The sequence below is a fragment of the Arachis hypogaea genome, chromosome 18 (assembly GCF_003086295.3).
Source record: "Arachis hypogaea cultivar Tifrunner chromosome 18, arahy.Tifrunner.gnm2.J5K5, whole genome shotgun sequence".
NCBI lineage: Eukaryota > Viridiplantae > Streptophyta > Magnoliopsida > Fabales > Fabaceae > Arachis > Arachis hypogaea.
Window position 1 is genome coordinate 34,298,664 of NC_092053.1, and position 9,803 is coordinate 34,308,466.

At 39.3% G+C, this 9,803-nt stretch overlaps 1 non-coding gene across 1 annotated transcript; it reads left to right on the forward strand.

The window, feature by feature from the left end:
* The first annotated feature begins 4,132 nt into the window (after window positions 1–4,132).
* Window positions 4,133–4,240, forward strand: LOC112773432 (small nucleolar RNA R71). Its single transcript, XR_003187982.1, has one exon. It is a non-coding gene; the product is annotated as a small nucleolar RNA R71 (small nucleolar RNA).
* The last annotated feature ends 5,563 nt before the right edge of the window (window positions 4,241–9,803 follow it).

Here is a 9,803-nt window from a genome sequence, read left to right on the forward strand (position 1 = left end):
GCTGCTTTTTCTTGCTTCAAGAATCATTTTTATGATTTTTCAGATTATCAAATAACATGTTTCCTAGTCATCATTCTTTCAAGAGCCAACATATTTAACATTCTTAAACAGCAATTTCAAAAGACATATGCACTGTTCAAGCATACATTCAGAAAACAAGAAGCATTGTCACCATATCAATGTAATTAAGCTAAGTTCAAGGATAAATTCGAAACTCATGTACTTCTTGTTCTTTTGAATTAAAACATTTTTCATTTAAGAGAGGTGATGGATTCATAGGACATTCATAACTTTAAGACATAGTTACTAACTACTAATGATCATGTAATGAAGACACAAACATAGATAAGCACATAACATAGAAAATGAAAAATAGAAGAAATAAGAACAAGGAATGAATCCACCTTAGTGATGGTGGCGTTTCCTTCTTGAGGAACCAATGATGTCCTTGAGCTCTTCTATGTCTCTTCCTTGTCTTTGTTGCTCCTCCCTCATTGCTTTTTGATCTTCTCTTATTTCATGAAGGATGATGGAGTGCTCTTGATGTTCCACCCTTAGTTGTCCCATATTGGAACTCAATTCTCCTAGGGAGGTGTTGATTTGCTCCCAATAGTTTTGTGGAGGAAAATGCATTTGAGGCATCTCCGGGATCTCATAGTGATGAGCTTCATGCGCCTCTTGAGCTCCATGAATGGGTTCTCTTGCTTGCTCCATCTTTTTCTTAGTGATGGGCTTGTCCTCTTTAATGAGGATATCTCCCTCTATGTCAATCCCAGCCGAATTGCATAGGTGGCAAATAAGGTGAGGAAAGGCTAACCTTGCCATAGTGGAGGTCTTGTCAGCCACCTTGTAGAGTTCTTGAGGTATAATCTCATGAACTTCCACCTCTTCTCCAATTATGATGCTATGGATCATGATGGCCCAATCCACAGTAACTTCAGATCGGTTGCTAGTGGGGATGATGGAGCATTGGATGAATTCCAACCATCCTCTAGCCACAGGCTTGAGGTCCAATCTTCTTAGTTGAACCAGCTTGCCTTTGGAGTCAATCTTCCATTGAGCTCCTTCCACACATATGTCCATGAGGACTTGGTCCAACCTTTGATTAAAGTTGACCCTTCTAGTGTAGGGGCGTTCATCTTCTTGCATCATAGGCAAGTTAAATGCCAACCTCACATTTTCCGGACTAAAATCCAAGTATTTCCCCCGAACCATTGTAACATAGTTCTTTGGATCCGGATTCTTACTTTGATCATGGTTCTTGGTGATCCATGCATTGGCATAGAACTCTTGAACCATTAGGATGCCGACTTGTTGGATGGGATTTGTTAGAACTTCCCAACCTCTTCTTTGAATTTCATGTCGGATCTCCGGATACTCATTTCTTTTGAGTTTGAAAGGGACCTCAGGGATCACCTTCTTCTTGGCCACAACATCATAGAAGTGGTCTTGATGGGCTTTGGAGATGAATCTTTCCATCTCCCATGACTCGGAGGTGGAAGCTTTTGTCTTCCCTTTTCCTTTTCTAGAGGATTCTCCGGTCTTAGGTGCCATCAATGGTAATGGAAAAACAAAAAGCTTATGCTTTTACCACACCAAACTTAGAATTTTGCTCGCCCTCGAGCAAGAGAAGAAAGAATAGAGGAAGAAGAAGAAGAAATGGAGGATAGGGAGAAGGGGTTGTGTTTCGGCCAAGAAGAGAAGAGAGGGTTATGTTGTGTGAAAATGAGGAAGAATGGAGGGCTATATATAGGGAAGGGAGGGGGTGAAGGTTCGGCCATTTAGGGTGGGTTTAGGTGGGAAATTGATTTTGAATTTTGAAGGTAGGTGGAGTTTATGAGGTAGGTTTATGGGGAAGGGTGGATGGATGTGAGTGGTGAGGAGGTGATGGGGAAGAGAGATTGAGGTAGGTGGGGATCCTGTGGGGTCCACAGATCCTGAGGTGATCCTATGGGGTCCACAGATCCTGAGGTGTTCAAGGATTTACAACCTTGCACCAAATTAGGCATGTAAAATGCCCTTGCACACAACTCTGGGCGTTCAGCGCCAGGTTGGTGCCCATTTTGGGCGTTCAACGCCCATTTGTTGCCCATTTCTGGCGTTGAACGCCAAAAGCATGCTTGTTCTGGACGTTCAGCGCCAGCTCCTCTCCAGGGTGCAATTCTGGCGTTCAGCACCCAGATGATGCCCATTTTGGGCGTTCAGCGCCCAGATACTGCCCTTTTTGGGCGTTCAGCGCCAGAACCATGCTCTGTTCTGGCGTTGAACGCCAGGTAGATGCTTCCTCCAGGGTGTGATTTTTCTTCTGCTGTTTTTTATTCCGTTTTCAATTTTTATATTTATTTTTTGACTCCTCATGATCATGAACCTATAAAGACATATAACTAAGAAAAAATATAGTTAGATAAATAAAAATTGGGTTGCCTCCCAACAAGCGCTTCTTTAATGTCAATAGCTTGACAGTGGGCTCTCATGGAGCCTTACAGATGTTCAGAGCATTGTTGAGACTCTCCAACACCAAACTTAGAGTTTGGTTGTGGCCTCCCAACACCAAACTTAGAGTTTGACTGTGGGGCTTTGTTTGACTCTACTTTGAGAGAAGCTTTTTCTGCTTCCTCTCCATGGATGCAGAGAGAGATCCTTGAGTTGTAAACACAAGGTTGTCCTTATTCATTTGAAGGATCAATTCTCCTCTGTCCACGTCAATCACAGCTCTTGCTGTGGCTAGGAAAGGTCTTCCTAGGATGATGGATTCATCCTCTTCCTTTCCAGTATCCAGGACTATGAAATCAGCAGGGATGTAAAGGCCTTCAACCTTTACTAACACATCCTCTACTTGTCCATAAGTCTATTTTCTTGAATTATCTGCCATCTCTAATGATATTTTAGCAGCTTGCACCCCATAGATTCCCAGTTTCTCTATTACAGAGAGGGGCATGAGGTTTATTCCTGAACCAAGGTCACACAGAGCCTTAAAGATCATAGTGCCTATGGTACAAGGTATTATGAACTTTCCAGGATCCTGTCTCTTCTGAGGCAATGTCAGTTGATCCAGATCACTTAGTTCATTAGTGAACAGGGGAGGTTCATCTTCCCAAGTTTCAATACCAAATAATTTGGCATTCAGCTTCATGATTGCACCAAGAAACTTGGCAGTTTGCTCTTCAGTAACATCCTTATTCTCTTCAGAAGAGGAATACTCATCAGAGCTCATGAATGGCATAAGGAGGTTCAATGGAATCTCTATGGTCTCTAGATGAGTCTCAGATTCCTTTGGTTCCTCAGAGGGAAACTCCTTATTGATCACTGGGCGTCCCAGGAGGTCTTCCTCCTTGGGATTCATGTCCTCTCCTTCCCTTACAGGTTTGGCCATGGTGCTTATGTCAATGGCCTTGCACTCTCCTTTTGGATTCTCTTCTGTATTGCTTGGGAGAGTACTAGGAGGGATTTCAGTGATCCTTTTACTCAGCTGGCCCACTTGTGCTTCCAAATTCCTAATGGAAGACCTTGTTTCATTCATGAAACTTACAGTGGCCTTGGATAGATCAGAAACTAAGTTTGCTAAATTAGAAGTAATTTGTTCAGAGTTCTCTGTCTGTTGCTGAGTGGATGATGGAAAAGGTTTATTATTGTTAAACCTGTTTCTTCTACCATTATTAAAGCCTTGTTGAGGCCTTTGATCCTTCCATGAGAGATTTGGATGATTTCTCCATGATGGATTATAGGTGTTTCCATAAGGTTCACCTAAGTAATTCACCTCTGCTATTGCAGGGTTTTCAGGATCATAAGCTTCTTCTTCATAAGAAGCCTCTTGAGTACTGTTGGATGCAGCTTGCACTCCATTCAGACTCTGAGAAATCATATTGACTTGCTGAGTCAATATTTTGTTCTAAGCCAATATGGCATTTAGAGTATCAACTTCAAGAACTCCCTTCTTTATAGGCGTCCCATTATTCACAGGATTCCTTTCAGAAGTGTACATGAACTGGTTATTTGCAACCATGTCAATGAGTTCTTGAGCTTCTGCAGGCGTTTTCTTTAGGTGAATGGATCCACCTACAGAAGTATCCAATGACATCTTTGATAACTCAGACAGACCATCATAGAATATATCCAGGATGGTCCATTCTGAAAGCATATCAGAAGGACACTTTTTGGTCAACTGTTTGTATCTTTCCCAAGCTTCATAGAGGGATTCACCTTCTTTCTGTCTAAAGGTCTGAACGTCCACTCTAAGTTTACTAAGCTTTTGAGGAGGAAAGAACTTGGCTAAGAAAGCCGTGACCAGCTTATCCCAAGAGTTCAGGCTATCTCTGGGTTGAGAGTCCAACCACACTCTAGCTCTGTCTCTTACAGCAAAAGGGAAAAGCATGAGCCTGTAGACTTCAGGATCTACTCCATTAGTCTTAACAGTATCACAGATCTGCAAGAATTCAGTTAAGAACTGAAAAGGATCTTCAGATGGAAGTCCATGAAACTTGCAGTTCTGCTGCATCAGAGAAACTAGCTGAGGTTTCAGCTCAAAGTTGTTTGCTCCAATGGCAGGAATGGAGTGCTCCTTCCATGTAAATTGGAATTAGGTGCAGTAAAGTCACCAAGCATTCTCCTTGCATTATTGTTGTTGGGTTCGGCTGCCATCTCCTTTACTTGTTCAAAATTTTCAATAAGGTTGTCTCTGGATTGTTGTAATTTAGCTTCTCTTAGTTTCCTCTTCAGAGTCCTTTCAGGTTCTGGATCAGCTTCAACAAGAATGCTTTTTTCTTTGTCCCTGCTCATAAGAAAGAGAAGAGAAAAAGAAAAGAAGAGGAATCCTCTATGTCACAGTAAAGAGGTTCCTTATTGTTAGTAGAAGAAGAAAAGGAATAGGGGTGAAGAAAATTGAAGAATCCAAACACAAGGGTAAGGATAGGAGCAGTGATGTGAGATGAGGAGAAGTGTTAGTAGATGAATAAATACTTAGAAGGAGATGAGGGAGAAGAATTTTCGAAAATTATTTTTGAAAAAGGGTTAGTGATTTTCGAAAATAGTTTTTGAAAAAAAAGTTAGTAATTTTCGAAAATTAAAATCAAAAATTAAAATAATTGATTAATTAAAAAGAATTTTTGAAAAAGAGGGAGATATTTTCGAAAATTAGAGAGAGAGAGTTAGTTAGGTGGTTTTGAAAAAGATAAGAAGTTAGGAAGTTAGAAAAGATATTTTAAAATCAAATTTTTGAAAAAGATAAGATAAGAAGATATTTTTGAAAAGATATGATAGAAATTAGTTTTTGAAAAAGATTTGAATTTTAAAATCACAATTATTGACTTGATTCGCAAGAAATCACAGGATATGATTCTAGAACTCAAAGTTTGAATCTTTCTTAACAAATAAGTAACAAACTTGAAATTTTTGAATCAAAACATTAATTGTTGTTGTTATTTTCGAAAATTATGATATAAAGATAAGAAAAAGATTTTTGAAAAATATTTTTAAAATTTTCGAAAATAGCTAAGAAAAATGAAAAAGACTTGATTTTTGAAAAAAGATTTTGAAAAAAATAAGATTTTCAAATTGAAAATTTGATTTGACTCATGAGAAACAACTAGATTTTAAAAATTTTTGAAAAAGTCAACTCAAATTTTCGAATTTGATGAGAGAAAAAGGGGAAGATATTTTTTTTTATTTTTTTTTGAATTTTTAATGATGAGAGAGAAAAACATGAAAATTATGCAATGCATGAAAGTTATGGATCAAAACAATGAATGCATGCAAGAATGCTATGAATGTCAAGATGAACACCAAGAACACTATGAAGATCATGATGAACATCAAGAACACATTTTTGAAAAATTTTTAATGCAAAGAAAACATGCAAGACACCAAACTTAGAAATCTTTAATGCTTAGACACTAAGATTTCAAGAATGCAGATGAAAAACAAGAAAAGACACAAAACATGCAAATGCAAAGATCAAACAAGAAGACTTACCAAGAACAACTTGAAGATCATGAAGAACACATGCATGAATGCAATTTTCGAAAAATGCAATATGAATATGCAATTAACACCAAACTTATAACATGACTCAAGACTCAAACAAGAAACACAAAAATATTTGTGATTTTTATGATTTTCTAATTTTTTTGTATTTTTTTTTCGAAAACAAAAGAAAAATTTTTGAAAGATTTTTGAAAAATTTTTGAAAACAAAACAAAAAGAAAATTACTTAATCTGAGCAACAAGATGAACCGTCAGTTGTCCAAACTCGAACAATCCCCGGCAACGGCGCCAAAAACTTGGTGGATGAAATTGTGATTACACTTTGATTATGTAAAATTCATTGCTCTTTCTTTCCCTGGCAATGGCACCAAAAACACGATGCCAATACCATGGTTCACAACTTCGCACAACTAACCAGCAAGTGCACTGGGTCGTCCAAGTAATACTTTACGTTAGTAAGGGTCGAATCCCACGGAGATTGTTGGTATGAAGCAAGCTATGGTCACCTTGTAAATCTCAGTCAAGTGGATATAAAATAGTAATGGGGTTTTCGAAATTTATTAATAAAATAAGGATAGAAATACTTATGTAACTCATTGGTGAGAATTTCAGATAAGCGTATGGAGATGCATTCGTTCCTCTGAACCTCTGCTTTCCTGCTGTCTTCATCCAATCAATCTTACTCCTTTCTATGGCTGGCTTTATGTAAGGATGTCACCGGTGCCAATGGCTACTTTCGATCTCTCTCGGGAAAATGGTCCAAATGCTCTATCACAGCACGGCTAATCGTCTGGAGGCATCACCCTTGTCGTTGGTTGCATCCTATTCCTCTCTGTGAAAATGGTCCGATGCGCTGTCACTGCATGGCTAATCATCTTGGAGGTTCTCGATCATACTGGAATAGAATTTACTATCCTTTTGCGTCTGTCACTACGCCCAGCACTCGCGAGTTTGGAGTTCGTCACAGTCATTCAATCCCAGAGTCCTACTCGGAATACCACGGACAAGGTTTAGACTTTCCGGACCCTCATGAATGCCGCCATCAATCTAGCTTATACCACGAAGATTCTGATTAAGAGATCTAAGAGATACTCATTCAATCTAATGTAGAACGGAAGTGGTTGTCAGGCACGCGTTCATAGGGAATGATGATGATTGTCATGTTCACCACATTCAGGTTGAAGTGCGAATGAATATCTTAGAAGCAGAACAAGTGAATTGAATAGAAAACAGTAGTACTTTGCATTAATCTTTGAGGAACAGCAGAGCTCCACACCTTAATCTATGGAGTGTAGAAACTCTACCGTTAAAAATACATAAGTGAAAGGTCCAAGCATGGCCGAATGGCCAACCCCTCTGATCTAAGAACCAGGTGTCTAAAGATGATTCCAAAGATCCAAAGATGTTCCAAAGATGTCTAATACAATAGTAAAAGGTCCTATTTATAATAAACTAGCTACTAGGGTTTACAGAAGTAAGTAATTGATGCATAAATCTACTTCCGGGGCCCACTTGGTGTGTGCTTGGGCTGAGCTTGAGTGTTGCACGTGTAGAGGTCCTTCTTGGAGTTGAACGCCACCTTTTGTACCATTTTGGGCGTTGAACTCCACTTTGCAACTTGTTTCTGGCGCTGGACGCCAGAATTGGGCAGAGAGCTGGCATTGAACGCCAGTTTATGTCATCTAAACTTGGGCAAAGTATGGACTATTATACATTTCTGGAAAGCCCTGGATGTCTACTTTCCAACGCAATTGGAAGCGCGCCATTTGGAGTTCTGTAGCTCCAGAAAATCCACTTTGAGTGCAGGGAGGTCAGAATCCTACAACATCAGCAGTCCTTCTGCAACCTCTGAATCTGATTTTTGCTCAAGTCCCTCAATTTCAGCCAGAAAATACCTGAAATCACAGAAAAAAACACAAACTCATAGTAAAGTCCAGAAATGTAAATTTAACATAAAAACTAATGAAAACATCCCTAAAAGTAACTAGATCCTACTAAAAACATACTAAAAACAATACCAAAAAGCGTATAAATTATCCGCTCATCAGTGGCCACGTTAGTTGCCACGTTAATTTAGTTAACGTGGCCTCTAACGTTAAGAAGTAAAGGGGAAGCCAACGTTAGTGACATTCAACTTTATCACTAACGTTGGCCAAGTCACAATAAGCCACTTTAACTCCCACGTTAACCTAGTTAACGTGGAAGCTAACGTGAAGAAACAAGGTGGTCGACAACGTTAATGACACCAAATATTGTCACTAACATTGGAAGGAACCCACACAAGCCCCAATAAGCCACGTTAACTCCCACGTTAACCTAGTTAACGTGGAAGCTAACGTGAAGAAGGGAGGTGATCGCCAACGTTAGTGATACCCAAAATTGTCACTAACGTTGGAATGAGCCCACCCAAGCCACTATGAGCCACGTTAACTCCCACGTTAACTTAGTTAACGTGGTAGTTAACGTGGGCAAAAGTCCCACCTGGCAGCCTGACTATGCCTTCTTCAAACACGCATAACTTGAGCCACAAAGCTCCAAATGAGGTGATTCCAGTGGCATTGGAAAGTAGGATTCCAGAGCTTTCCAAGCATATATGATACTATATGGTTGACACTAAATTTGAGGGAGAAAACCTGCCCCGAAAGTGCAAAGATGAACATGGTATCAACCTGTAGTAAGACCAGCTGACCTCTTCACCTTCCAAGAAGTGTAACTCGAGTTGTAGAGCTCCAAATGATGCGCTTCCAAAGGCATTGGAAAGTAGACATCCAGAGCTTTCCAACAATATATAATAGTATGGGGTGGACACTAAGTTTGAGCTTCAGAAACTGGCAATAATGAAGCCCTGATCGCTAGCGTTATTGGCACTCAAGTTTTTCATTAACGCTAGCAACTATGCCAGCGACCATGTCCACTTCAAAGGAGCATAACTTGAGCTACAGAGGTCCAATTGAGGTGATTCCAGTTGCGTTAGAAAGCTGACATTCAGAGCTTTCCAACGATATATAATACTCTATAGTGGGCATGAAATTGGAGCACAAACAAGAGGCATTTTATAAGTCCCAAAAACACCAACTGGGCAGTAAGTGCAACGTTAGCCACAATAACTTTAGCACTAACGCCACACTTGTAGCGTTAGTGCAGCTAACTTTAGCACTAACTTTAGCACCTGGACCTCGACTTGACTCACTTCTCTCTCAAGTCCACTTCAAAGCTCAAGCAAGCAAGCCCACAATTTTCAACCAATCAAGACCACAAGAAGCATCTAGAATAGGAATTTTCATTTAATTGTAATTTGCTTTTAATTTCATTTTGTAATTTAGGAGAGCCTATATAAAGGCCTTAGTATTTACATTGGAAACATCTTGGAAATTCGGGAAATTCTGGAATGGAGGATTGAAGAGGGGTCTTCGGACTCCCTCCCCTCACACATTTTTCCTTCTCTTTCTTTTAGTTGTAATTTTCATTTATGAATGTTAAATTTTCAATTTCAGTTTGAATCTTCATCTTTACTTTTCTGCACTTTCTTTCTTTTCTATTTTTGTAGAGCAATGATCAACTAACTCTTTACATTGGATTAGAGAGCTCTATTGTGATTCAATAGATTAAGTGTAGTTCTTATTCTTCTTCTTCTTTCTTTCCTCTTGATTTTACTAGAGAGCTTTCGATCTTCATCCAATTGGGTAGTTATCTTGGAAAAGAAACTATTCATACTTGGATCTCTTCTGAACCTTGAAAGAGGAATGAAGAGATCATGCTAGAAATGCTTTCTCATACTGGACCAAATTGGGGGTGGATGGATATGTGACTATAATCCTTCCAAC